A 13,776-nucleotide genomic window follows, 5' to 3' on the forward strand; every position below is an offset into this window, starting at 1 on the left:
ACAATCAACGTTCATCAATGTTAGCTATGTTGTAATAATAATAATAATACATGGGACTTACACAGAGCTTTTCAAAGACCCAAAGACTCTTGAATATTTGGTGGAGACTAATGAAGGGAGGGCGACTAGTAGTAATGTCTGGAATGGAACGAATGGAACAGCAGGATTACTGATTACTCTTTACTATACCTTTAGGATCTCTGACAATGACTGATTCAGTCAAGCCAGGAGTTCCTTCACCGGCTCCATTCACTGCGATCACACGGACCAGGTACTTGGCTCCCTCTCTGACTCCATACACAGTGAAGGCCCGGGTCTTCCAGGGCCTCTCTGTGGAGCGGGACCAGTCATTGGTGCCTGCTACGGTTTTGTCAACATAGTATCCCAGGATGTCTCCACCTCCGTTGGAGGCAGGAGGATCCCATTCCACGTCGATGGAAGACTGAGTGGTGTCAGTGATTCTTGGGAACGGTGGCCCAGGTGGCACTATGAGAGAAACACATCAACGATTACATATTATAATTCATAATTGTTAGATAATGGAACTTGAATCATAATGAATCAGTGTTGTAGTATATTATAGTGTATTGATTTGGTGTATTTAGTATGCTTAACCTCACAAAATGAATTTCCATGCAAATGGACATTAAAAGGTATGGTATCATAATCTTGTTGACTTACAGATTGGATCCTGGCATGTCATGGGATCAGTCGGGATGCTGAACTTCCCAGGCCCAGCTTGGTTCTCAGCAGCCACCCTGAAGATGTATGTCAGACCTTCCAGTAGGCCTTCCACGTTAAGTTCCGTATCTTCCAAAATAACCCGGTTGACTCTGGTCCAGTGGGTGCTGTTGATCTCACGCCGCTCCACCCAGTAACCCAGAATGGGGCTGCCCATGTCATTTGGCTCCTCCCAGCTAACCAGCATGGAGTTGGCTGTGATGCCATCAATCTCGGGCTTCTCAGGAGCCTCTGGTGGGTCTAGCATAAGAAGTTAAAATCACAGTTGTAAGAACAAAGTAAAATCTAACTAACGCAGATGAGCAAAACTGGTTGAACTGACATCCTTATTACAACCTTGGAAAGTTATAGGCTTTAATGACATGATAAATCTCTTAAAAATAAATGCTTTACCGAATGGATTCTTGGCAATAAGTGGCTTAGAGATACATGGTGGTCCAGGACCAAACTTGTTCTCAGCAGTGACCCGGAAGATGTACTCCTTCTTCTCTATAAGTTTGGTCACGGGGTGTCTACATCTTCTGAGTGTTGAGGTTACGGTGATCCACCCGATCTCCACCTTGGAGTTGTCCTTTCTTTCCAAGGTGTAGTTCAGGATCTCACTGCCACCATCATCCATGGGAGGATCCCACTTGCAGATGACAGAGTTCTTCCTAATCTCCTCAAACCTGAAGTTGATTGCAGGTCCAGGTGCATCTGTAAATAGTAAAATAAGAGGTTTTTTATTAGGTTTTCAAAATGTGGTTGAAAAATAACTATGAGCGGCGACAACCCTACAAAATTAATAAAAAAACGAATAAATGTTAAAAGAAGATGATATCTCACCTAGCACATTGACTTCACAAGTTGCAGAGGCAATACCATGGTCGTTCTCAACCTTGATAGTGTACACTCCGTGGTCACCCCTGATGGTGTCCCTGACAATGCAAGAGGATTCTCCCCTCTTCTTGTCATGGATGGTGAGACGTTCCTGGAGGGTTGGGTAGTCAGGGAGTTCCTCCTCCTCAGGCTCCTCATGGGCAGGCTCTGTATCTGGGGCTTCAGTAGCTGGGACCTCAACCTCTCCCTCATTGACTTCCTTCTTTTCTCCATCTTTCACCTCCTTCTTTTCACCCTCCTTTACTTCTCCTTCCTTCTTTTCTCCTTCCTTCACTTCCTTCTTTTCCTCCTTCTTCTTCTTAACAATGGGTTTCTCTGGTCTCTTCTTCATGGCTTCTGGTCTGATGACCACGTCGTTCCTGTACCATGTGATTTGAGGGTATGGGGATCCAGAGATGTTGGCGTCCAGTCTGATCTCAGCACCTCTCTTGATGCTCATACCGGACTGCAGGCTTCCACTGAGGAACACCTTGGGTGTTTCTGAAAAGAAAACAAATACATTTAGAAATGACAAATTACCGGTCTGAAAAATCTTAGCATTGTGATGGTTTGAATAAGATGTATCCTTCCTTACCGACAGCATCAGAAGCCTTCACCATTGGTGTGCTGCGTGATGGGTCACTGACTCCGGCAGCGTTCTCAGCTCGTACCCGGAACTGGTATTGTTTTCCCTCCCTGAGATTCCTCACTGTGTAGGACAGCACAGGCACAAGGAAGTCGTTGCATCTTGTGAAGTTCTCATCACCCTTCATCATCTTCTCCAGAACATAGCCCATAATCTTGCAACCCCCGTCATACATAGGAGGTTTCCATGTGAGGGTGATGGTCTTAGAAGTAGGGTTGTGGGTCTCAACATCCAATGGAGGGTCAGGGCGCTCTGAAATGTTGAACAAGGAACATTTCATAAATGTAATACACCTCTTTTGAAATGTATGCGTTCTTGGAAAATAAAATAAACTTTTAATTGTGAGCAAGAGTTGCACCTGTTTTTCATTCAAGGTATTCCTTGGACACAAAGTAAATATTTCACTCACGCTTCTGATCCTCTGCAATCACAGGGTTGCGGAGCTCAATGTACTCCCCACCACCAATCTTGTTGACAGCTTTGACCCGGAAGTAGTACTCTCCATTGGGGATCAGATCCTTGACAGGCCAGCTGACCTTGTTCTCTCCAGACATCATGTTGACATAGGTCCTCCTGCCTGCCTCTCTGCGCTGTAGCAAATAGTGGAGAACAGGGCTGCCACCATCATAGTTGGGAGGATCCCAGGAAACCTTGCAGGAGCTTTTGGTGATTTCACTGGCAACAATGTCTTTGCAGGGGCCGGGCAGGCCTGTCAAAATAAATATGGATATGAAGAGTCGATCTTGATAGACCAAATATGTCAAATGTATGATTACGCTCTTTGGGACACCATGGAATATGGAAGTAATATAATAGTATTTTGACACTGAAACATACCAACAACTTTAACGTTGATTGTTCCGCTGCTGGCTCCGATTGAGTTTTCCAGGGTGACCTTGTACTGGCCAGCGTCTGCATGCAGACAGCTCTCGATCTCCAGGTGACAGGAGAGGTACTCCTGTCTGAAGCTCATTCTCTCATCGTCCTTCAGCTCCTTGCCGTCTTTGTGCCAGGTGATCTTGGGCTTGGGCACTGCTCTGAATGGGATGGGGAGATGCCACTTCTCTCCCTCAACAATCACAATATCCTTCGTCTGAAACTCAAGGGTTGGGATGCCTTCAGGAGGGAAAAATATAATCAGATATCAGCATAGCATGCATCTCTGGGAAGGATATTATTATGGAAAGGGAAATATACATTTTGGAAGGTTTACTTACAGTCAGGGTCCTTGGCATAGACCTTCTCAGAGATATCAGATGGCTCACTAACTCCAACAGAGTTGATGGCACGGATTCTCAGGACATATTGTTTCTCTGGGATGATGCCCTCCTCTGTTTTGTATTTGAGCTCCTTGATTGGGCGAGAGTTGATTCTCATCCACTTCTCAGTACTAGCCTCACACAGCTCGATATGGTAGCCAGTTACAGGGCTGCCACCAGTTCTCTCTGGTGGTCTCCAAGCAATACACAAATGGTCTCTGCTGGCTTCAGTGATATGAAGCTCAATTGGAGGAGAGGGTGCACCTATAAAAGGCGATGCAGAGACAGTAATTATAACCTTGGAGATGTGGGTTGCTTCATTGGGAAATATACAATCACTAATAAATTACTCATGCAAGTCAAACAAATGTAACCATAAAACACAGTTTTCACTTAAAAAATGGATAAAAACCCACCTGTTGGATCTTCAATAGCAATGATTTCTGTTGATTCACTAGGATGTCCAGCACCGGCCTCATTCTCAGCGCGGACCTGGAACTGAACCTCGGTTCCTTCAATGACGTCTGTCACTCTGTACTTGCAGTCATCACCTGAGGTCTTACCACACTTTACCCAGCGGGTGCCCAGTTTCTCCTTCTTCTCAATAGAATATCTGATGCAAGAAAATATTCCCAAATGTTATAAACATGCTTATATGACAATATGACACTCTATGACACTCCTAAAAACTAAATATGACCAAACTTTACCTCAGAACTGGTCTGCCACCATCATTCTTGGGGGCGTCCCATTGCAGGTCAACATGTCTCTTTGACACTCCATGGACAGAGAGATTATATGGTGGTCCAGGGGTAGCTGAAAATAGGAAACAGTACTTAGCGACCTATGCATGTTGTAAGTGAACAACAGTTACAGAATACAATATGCATAAACTATGATCTTACTATAAGTATCTTTAGCCATAATGGAGTCTTCCAGTTCACAGAATTCACTGGGTCCAACAGCGTTCTCAGCAGCCACACGGAACACATAGAGAGAGCCCTCGTTCAGTGGAGTGACAGTGTACTTCAGCTCCTTCACAGTGGTGTCCACTGTCTGCCAGCCCTTACGCCTGACATCCCTCTTCTCAACAATGTAGTTGGTGATGGGTGAACCACCATCCTTCTCTGGTACTGTCCACTTCAGCTCAGCACTGTTTCTGGTGATGGTGATGACATTCATCCAGCGTGGGGGTGTAGGAGGATCTGGAAAATTAATTGATGTCATCAGAAACCATCAACTCTGCTAACCAACCATGACACACTGAACAGCTTCAGATGGAAACTATCTCAGTCTGTGTGTCACAAATGACACCATATTCGCTATATACAGATGTAGGATCTTAATTTGATCACCCTGTTGCAGGAGAACTTTCCTGCAATGCAGTACATTTTAAACATGTAATGTATTTGAGGTTTAAAAAGGCTCCTTAAATTTGTAATTTCCATTTTGACATTTCAGACTTGATTTTCCCTTACAAAAAATGTAACAACCCCTAAAATTTTATTTATTTATTATAATCCACATAATAATTCACATTTCCTGTTGCTGCAGGATTATTTTCCTGCTGTAGCAAACTGGCTCAAATTAAGATCCTACATCTGTAGCGCACTACTTTGACAATAGCATTATAAACGGAATAGGGTGCCATTTGCTCGGCTATGAAAAGCCAACTGACATTTACTCCTGAGGTGCTGACCTGTTGCACCCTCTACAACCACTGTGATTATTATTTGACCCTGCTGGTCATCTATGAACGTTTGAACATCTTGGTGAACAATCTGGCCATGTACTCTTATAATCTCAACCCGGCACAGCCAGAAGAGGACTGGCCACCCCTCAGAGCCTGGTTCCTCTCTAGGTTTCTTCCTAGGTTCCTGCCTTTCTAGGGAGTTTTTCCTAGCCACCGTGCTTCTACATCTGCATTGCTTGCTGCTTGGGGTTTTAGGCTGGGTTTCTGTATAAGCACTTTGTGACATCTGCTGATGTAAAAAGGGCTTTATAAATAAATGTGATTGATAGATTTGGGACAGTTACTTACTGAGTCTCTCCTTGCACAGAACTGGATCGCTAGGCTCGCTGGGTTCACTCTCCCCAGCGATGTTGACGGCAATGACCCTGAAGGAGTACTCCTGTCTGTCCATCAGGCCTCTCAGGAAGTGCTCCAGGATATTGATTCCCTCTGAAACACGGACCCATTGCTCGGTTCCACTCTTCAGGAGCTCAATGATGTAGCCCTCGATCTTGGCGCCACCATCATGCTCAGGCTTGGTCCACTGCAAGAAGGCAGAGGTCTTGGCCACGTCTTTTACGGTTGGCTTACCAGGAGCCCATGCAGGATCTGTAGGAATAGAAGACGTGTTGTTTTGGTTAATAACATCACATTTCATAAACGATCAATGGTCTGTTAATTAAATATGTTGGAAGTATTACCAATAGGATCCTTGACCAATATCTGGTCAGTTTCCTTGCTTGGTTTTCCAGGTCCCGCGAGATTCTCAGCCAAGACTCTGAACTTATACTTCTTCCTTGTGGGTAGTCCTTTGACTCTGCAAATCAGAAACAATCAAATAACCAACCCAACCATCAAATGAAAAGCAACATCCAGAAATTAAATCAATGCTGCCATTACTGCCTTCAATTACCAAAATTGAAACATTACGGTGTTCATTACCTAAATGTATTCTAGCGTCTTACCTGTATGTTGTGTCTGTGATTGAGATCTTGTTGCATCTGATCCATCTGTTCTGGTCTGGTTCGAACCTCTCAACCCAGTATCCAGAGATAGGACTACCACCATCCTCTTCAGGCTCATACCAATTCAGAGTCAGGCCATCTTTAACAATATCAGAAGGCTCCAGCTTGGTTGGCGCACCGGGAGAATCTGAAAAACAGTTAAAGACAATTTTAGCAACAACCCACTGCACAAAATAATACTAGAAAGGAAATACCATTATATTGCCTGGACTAAATACAAACATAAACTTAACATACCGAAGGCGTATCTGGCAATGATTGGCATATGTTCCGCTGGCACACCAATACCAAACTGGTTCTCAGCGAACACTCTGAAGATGTATTCCTTGAAGGCCGTAAGGTTGAGGGCCTTGTAGTTGGTCTCTTTGACAGTGGAGGAGAGCTTGTGCCAGATCTCGCTGTCTGCAGCTCTCCTCTCCACAATGTAGTTGGTGACCTTTGCACCTCCGTCATCTCTGGGAGGGTTCCAGGCCAGGAAACAGGACTTGTTGGTGATCTCAGAGATATCAAACGCAGCTGGAGGACCAGGCTTATCTGTTCAAGATAAATAGAAAACAATGTTAGAACATAGAACATAAAGAAAATCTTTTTTTAAAGAGTGTTTCCTAAAAAAAAAAGTTTGACAAAATAGGGTACCTAGAATGTTGACGTCAACGGTTGCAGTAGCACGACCACAGCTGTTGTGGGCTTCAATGATGTAGGTAGCTGTATCCTCTCTCGTTGACTTGCTGATCGTAATGACGGAGTGACCAGGCTTGTCGTCAATAGAGACTCTATCGTCTCCCTTCAGGACCACATCACCCTTGGTCCATTTCACTTTAGGTAAGGGCTTTCCAAGAACATCAGCTGGAAGCTCGATCTTAGATCCAGCTTTAGCGGTCAGTCCAGCAAGACACTTGACATCCAGAAGAATCTCTGGAGGGTCTGTAGGTTTATACAGAAAATGTGTTATACAGATTATACAGAAACATATTTCCGCCACTATGCAGTATTATTCACAATACATATACAGACATACACAAAACATACCTTTAGGATCAACAGCCAAAATCTCATCTGTAGCCTTGCAGGGTTTGCTGGCACCCAGTCTGTTCAAGGCCTTCACGCGGTAGGCATACCACTGTCCCTCAATCAGACCAGTCACTTGCAATCTAAGAGAAAGTAAGATGTTAGTCTTTCAAAATGAACAAAATGTTTTTTAATAACAAACTTGGAGCCTTTTTTCTCTAGTTCCACTTACTTCAACTCAGGGGCCTGATCTCCGCAGGACTCCCACTTGTCTGTGCCACGCTGGCACCTTTCTATGTTGTAGCCCCTGATTCCGGTGCCGCCGTCCCACTTGGGTGGTTCCCAGGTCAGGAAGATGCCAGATGCTGACTTGTCCCTCCATTTCAGGTTCTCAGGTGGGTCTGGCACGGCTATAATTCAAATTACAAGTATGTAAATGACTGAGAAGAGCTAGAATTCAAATGACAGGTATGTCAATGATTGAGAACAGCTAGAATTCAAATGACAAGTATGTCAATGATTGAGAACTGCTCAAATTAAAATGACAGGTATGTAAATGACTGAGAAGAGCTAGAATTCAAATGACAGGTATGTCAATGATTGAGAACAGCTAGGATTCAAATGACAGGTATGTCAATGATTGAGAACTGCTCAAATTAAAATGACAGGTATGTCAATGATTGAGAACAGCTAGAATTCAAATGACAGGTATGTCAATGACTGAGACATCAAAACAATGGATTAAGTTCCCTTCACTTGTGTGCACAGCATAGGCATTGTCCTTGCTATTGTACTTAGTGAATACTTACTGGCAGGGGAGGACACATTGACTGGCTCGTCAATGTAGGCAGGCTCTCCTGGGCCACACTTGTTGCAGGCAGTAACCCTGAACAGATATTCTTTTCCCTCAACAACATCAGTGACAGTGAACTCCTGGTCTTGAACACCAGTGATCACCTGGGGAAAGACAGTCAGTGACACGTTATTACATTTATCTTAATTTTATGTATAACAGGGTACTAGCTGTGGCCAAAGACAGAGTACAGAAGATTGTTCTGGACTTATGTCCCAACCGGGACAAAGAGGACTAAATAAGTAAGTTATTACATGTATATTGCTGGGTGGTTTAAAGACTTATGTTCATCCATACCTTGACCCAGGTCTTGCGGGATACGTCACGTTTCTCAATCTGGTACCCAGTCAGAGGGCTTCCTCCGTCATGCTCTGGTGCCTCCCACATCAGGTGCACATGCTGTCTGGTCACCTCGGCAACCTTGAAGTCTTTGGGTGCACTTGGGGATGCTGAACAAATAGAAAAAGAGGGATATGAAGGGAAAAGAGGGACTTACAGTTGACAATATCAAGATACAGTATGTTGTGTTTCACCACAAGGTTCATCACGTAACTTACCGATAACATTGACTTCAATCTCTCCTGAGCAACTGGTAATATCATTCTCCAGGGCCAGAGCGTATACACCTCTGTCTGGACGCACACTTGGAGTGACGGTTAGTTCTACGTAGGTACTCTTTGTAATTATGTAAACACGTTCACCAGCAGTGAGCTCCTTATCAGCGAAGCTCCACTTTGTGTGTGGTGTGGGATATCCAGAGATAGGGACACGGATAGTAAGGGGATGGGGAACAATGACCTCCAGGCCATCCTTGAATCCACTCAGGTCCATTGTGGGGCCAACTGAAGGTAGAAAAGAACGATAATTGTTTTGACAAATGCACAACATTTAAAGTGATGAACTTCTTCAAGGTTAGTGAAAAGTTAACCAAATTTACCATGTGTATCATCAGCCAGCATGGGTCCCAGTGTGTTGGATGGGTCAGACACTCCAGCTGCATTCTCAGCCATCACTCTGTAGTTGTATTTCTTGCCATATTTCAGGCCAGATATCTGAGGAAAAGAAGGAAGAGCCCCATTCAGAGTTGAGATAAGTGTGAGCAACTCAGATTTCCAAGTCAATTAATGTCAATGGGAGACTTCCATTCAAGTCAGAATACCACCCAAAACTTATGACAATTACACTACCAATATGATATGAAATCTCTAAGAAACCATTTAGCAGCTTTTCATATTGGATAAATACCTTGTAGGTGAGATCCTGGCAGAGCCTGGCATTGCATCTGAGCCAATGGTTTGTTTCGTCCTCACATCTCTCAATGATGTAGCCAGTGATCATGCTGCCTCCATTCTTCAATGGGGTCTCCCATGTCAGCTGGACTGAGTTCTTGTTCTGTTCTGAGTGCACCAGGTTCTGTGGTGGGCTTGGCCTTTCTGGAAGTACAAAAACAAAAAAATTTAAAACAGTGCATACATTTCAGTAAAAAGATTTCAGAAACTTTCAGAACTGTAATAACTCACCAATGGGGTCCATGATCTTCACTGGATTGGTAGCAGCGCTTGGCTTTCCAATGCCAGCCTTGTTTTCAGCCTTGACACGGAAGATGTATTCCTTGTTCTCAATAACGTCGTTGATGATTTCACTGCGATTTGTTGCTTTACTGATCATAGCCACGGCCCACTTCACAGAGGTCCTGTCACGGGACTCAATTATGTAGGAGGTGATCTCAGCCCCTCCATCAGATACTGGTTTTTCCCAGGAGACGGTGGCTCCAAACTTACTCACGTTTCCAACACTCACATCCTGAGGAGCATCAGGAACATCTGAAATATAACACAAGGTTGTAATTCACTTTTCTGGTCGGCAGTTCATTGTTTACTGTATGAGGTGATACAATATGAAATATTTTACTTACCAAACTTGTTCTTGGCATAAACACCAGGTTTCTCTGTCTCAACATTTGGTCCACTGCCCACTCTGTTGCGAGCACAAACACGAAATAGGTACATGGATTCCCTCTGGAGTCCGGTCACAGTGTATTCTGGAGCGTCAGAGCGGTCAGTTGCAAGAGTCCATGTCTTGCGCTTGACGTCACGCCTCTCCACCACGTATGTAATGATCTTGCTGCCACCATCACTCTCTGGCTCTTCCCAGGCCAGGCTGACCTCACCATCGGCGGTGTCAACCACTTGAAGACTCTTCACGGGTCCAGGGACATCTGTGGAAGACAACAATACATGAATAAATGGAATCCATGAACAAGAACAGATTCCAAGGAAAATATCCTTTACAAGAATAAAATCCCTTCCCGTTATCCATTCAAATACAAGAGTGGATTGAAAGGCAATTTACCAATGACATCCAGATTAATGAATGCCTCTCCCTGTCCGTGTTTGTTCTTGATGACAACCTTGTAATGTCCTTGGTCGGACTTCTTAGGGTCCTTCAGACTGTACTCTGTCCTGTCCCCAACAGTGTGGATGCTGTCCTTGGGTAGGCTGACATTATCATAGAACCACTCAGCTTCAGCTTTAGGATACGAGCTGTAGGGCACGAACATGACGATGGGCTTTCCAGCATCTGTTACTAAGCTCTGATCCATAGTCTTGATATTTGGCTTAGCTGTAGAGGAATAAACAATTATAAGATCAAAGAATATAAGGATAGATGTATTGTGGAATCAGAGAGGATATAACAGTTATGACGACTTACCAGCCAGTTCCAGTTTGGCTCTGGCATCCTTGTCTTTGGCGATGATTCTGTACTCTCCTTGGTCACGAGGCCTGATCTCACACACCTGGAGTCTGTGGACCTTGCCCTCGCTCATCATCTGGTACTTGTCACCCTGGACGATGGTCATGTTGTTCCTCAACCATTTGACCTCAACTCTGTCTTTGTTCAGTTCGACTTCATATACAACATCTGAGCCTGGAGGCTCAAACACATCCTTTGGTGGTCTGATGATCTCAACTGCGCTCTCTGGAATAAAGATTACACACAAATACAAAATAGAATTAGTGAAACATGAATTCATACAGAACAGTTAGAAAAACACAAACAGAATCATACAATGAATTCAAGAGGCTTGCCTTCAACGAAGAGATGGGCGTGTGATCTCCTTTCATCGACGCCACAGGAATATTCACACTCATCATCTGGTCTGCACTCCTTGATACGCAGCCTGCAGGTCTTGCCCTCTTTTTCAAAGATGTACCTTGTAAAAAGCGAAAATGGATAATGTTACCCTACACCTTTTATTATTGAATTAAATTCCTATGGTGGCCCTTAGGGGCAAAGTAGCTTTTAAGATTTAGTGACAGTGACAGTAAAGCAACAGTGACCATGTCTCATAGCAGTCTAAAAGTGTTCCTACCTGGGTCCCTCTCTTATTTCACGTCCATTCCTGTACCATTTCACCTCAGCCTTCTCCTTGGTGAGTTTGCAGGTGAACTCAGCATTCTCAAACTCGAGGATGGTCTGGTCTTTGAGTTGTGCGGAGAAGTCAGTGGGGGCTTCACTAATGATCAGCTCAGCTGTAGACTTGTCATCACCAGCGATGGCGGTGTATTCACCTTCATCAGCCAGAGTACAGTCCTTGATGGTCAGTGTGTGCTTATATTGGTCCACCCTGTAGATTATGCGTTTGCTGAAGGTGATCTCCTGACCTGCCTTCGTCCATTTCAGTGTAACCTTCTGCCTATTGACCTTGCAAGAGAAGCTAACAGTCTTCTTCTCCTGTGTGTCGCAGTCCTCAAGAGGTACAATGATCTTCAGACTCTCCTCTGTAGATAAAACAAACAAAAATCAGTAAGTCATGTAGCTAACTTCAAACAAACATAAGACATACTACTACATCAAATTAGCCGTTGGTAGAATCGATAACAAAACAATGTTCACCTTTTACTGTAAGTTTGCCAGAGCTCTTAGCATGTTCACCGCGGTGGTTTGTCAATGTAATAGTGTAGTTTCCTTCATCTGACTTCTCAGCATCCTTGATCCTCAGAGAGAACACGTTGTCTTTCTGGATCATGACAAACTTGCTGCTCTCAAACATGGTCTCATTGTTCTTCAGCCACTTAGCTTTAGCTCCCTCAGTGTTCACCTCACAGTTGAAGACGATCTCTTGTCCCTCTTTGGCTTCTGTGTCTTTGAGTGGTGTAATGATCCTGAGTTTTTCTGTGGAAATAAAAGTTAAAGAAACACAAGTTAATAAATGGAATTAAATATTTCGCCAAAGCTGCCTCAGGTAGTGACACACAAGAAGAAGATTTTAGAAGAAGATTACTGTACTGCCCAATTGTACACAAAGGTCTAACAGAAAATCAACTTTATCTCAACCACTCCGAAAGACACACATACACATACACATACAGGTTGGTGAGGTTAGAATAGAAAAGAAAACCAACATTGATGACCTACCAAGAACAATCAGGTCAGCTGTAGCTCTGGTGGTGCCAATGAGGGCAACATAGGCTCCCTCATCCTTGGGTTCAGAGTTCTTGATAACAAGTATTCTTCTCTTGCCATCACAGACAATGTCGTACTTGTCCCCTTTTTCTAGCTCCTTATCATCCTTCATCCATTTGACAATGAATGTGTCTTTAGAGACTGAGCAGACAAACTCAGCCTTTTCTCCCTCAACCACCTCCTGACTCTGAGGCATGGCGATAAACTCAGCAGCCAGTTCTAGAAGAACAAAAACAGATTAGTGTATATGCTCTCATTTTACACAAATACTTTAGCTGCATCTCATGATTTGATTTTCATAACGGTACTGGTGTGTATCCACTACCCAGGATATTTCACTTTCTCCACCAGACAACGGTCTTTAGCTGACTAAACAGAGCTTATGTCTGATTCCATTACCATTTATTTTCAGGTTTCCAGTTGTCTTTGAGCTGGACAGTTTGCAATAGTACTCTCCAGCATCATCTGTTTTGAGATCCTGGATGATGAGTATCCTCTTCCTGCCGTCTACGATCTGATCGTATCTTCCTCCCTCGGGAAGTTCCTGGTCTTCCTTATACCACATGACATCAGCATCTGCCTTTGACACTTCACAAATCATCTTCACACTGTCTGCTTCTGTTCCCTCCACGTTAGACAGGTTCCTGGTGAACCTAGCTTCTTCCTCTGCAAAGGAAATACAATATTACCGTCAAGGCAATATATTATGATAAGTCGATTACAGTATATGACATCAAAATGAATCTCTTTGGCTGAGTCCCAAATGGCATATACAGTTGAAGTCGGAAGTTTACATACACCTTAGTCAAATACATTTAAACTCAGTTTTTCACAATTCCTGACATTTAATCCTAGTAAAAAGTCCCTGTTTTAGGTCAATTAGGATCACCACTTTATTTTAAGAATGTGAAATGTCAGAATAATAGGAGAGAGAATGATTTATTTCAGCTTTTATTTATTTCATCACATTCCCAGTGGGTCAGAAGTGTACATAAACTCAGTTAGTATTTGGTAGCATTGCCTTTAAATTGTTTAACTTGGGTCAAACATTTTGGGTAGCCTTCCACAAGCTTCCCACAATAAATTGGGTGAATTCTGGCCCATTCCTCCTGACAGAGCTTGTGTAACTGAGTCAGGTTTGTAGGCTGCCTTGCTCGCACACACTCTTTAAGTTCTGCCCACACATT

General features: G+C 43.7%; 1 pseudogene; it reads right to left on the bottom strand.

Annotated features, from left to right (window-relative positions):
* The window catches only part of LOC121554847, a 198,640-nt pseudogene that overhangs the window by 72,274 nt on the left and 112,590 nt on the right, over positions 1 to 13,776 (bottom strand).

Source organism: Coregonus clupeaformis, chromosome 40 (assembly GCF_020615455.1).
Source record: "Coregonus clupeaformis isolate EN_2021a chromosome 40, ASM2061545v1, whole genome shotgun sequence".
NCBI classification, from domain to species: domain Eukaryota; kingdom Metazoa; phylum Chordata; class Actinopteri; order Salmoniformes; family Salmonidae; genus Coregonus; species Coregonus clupeaformis.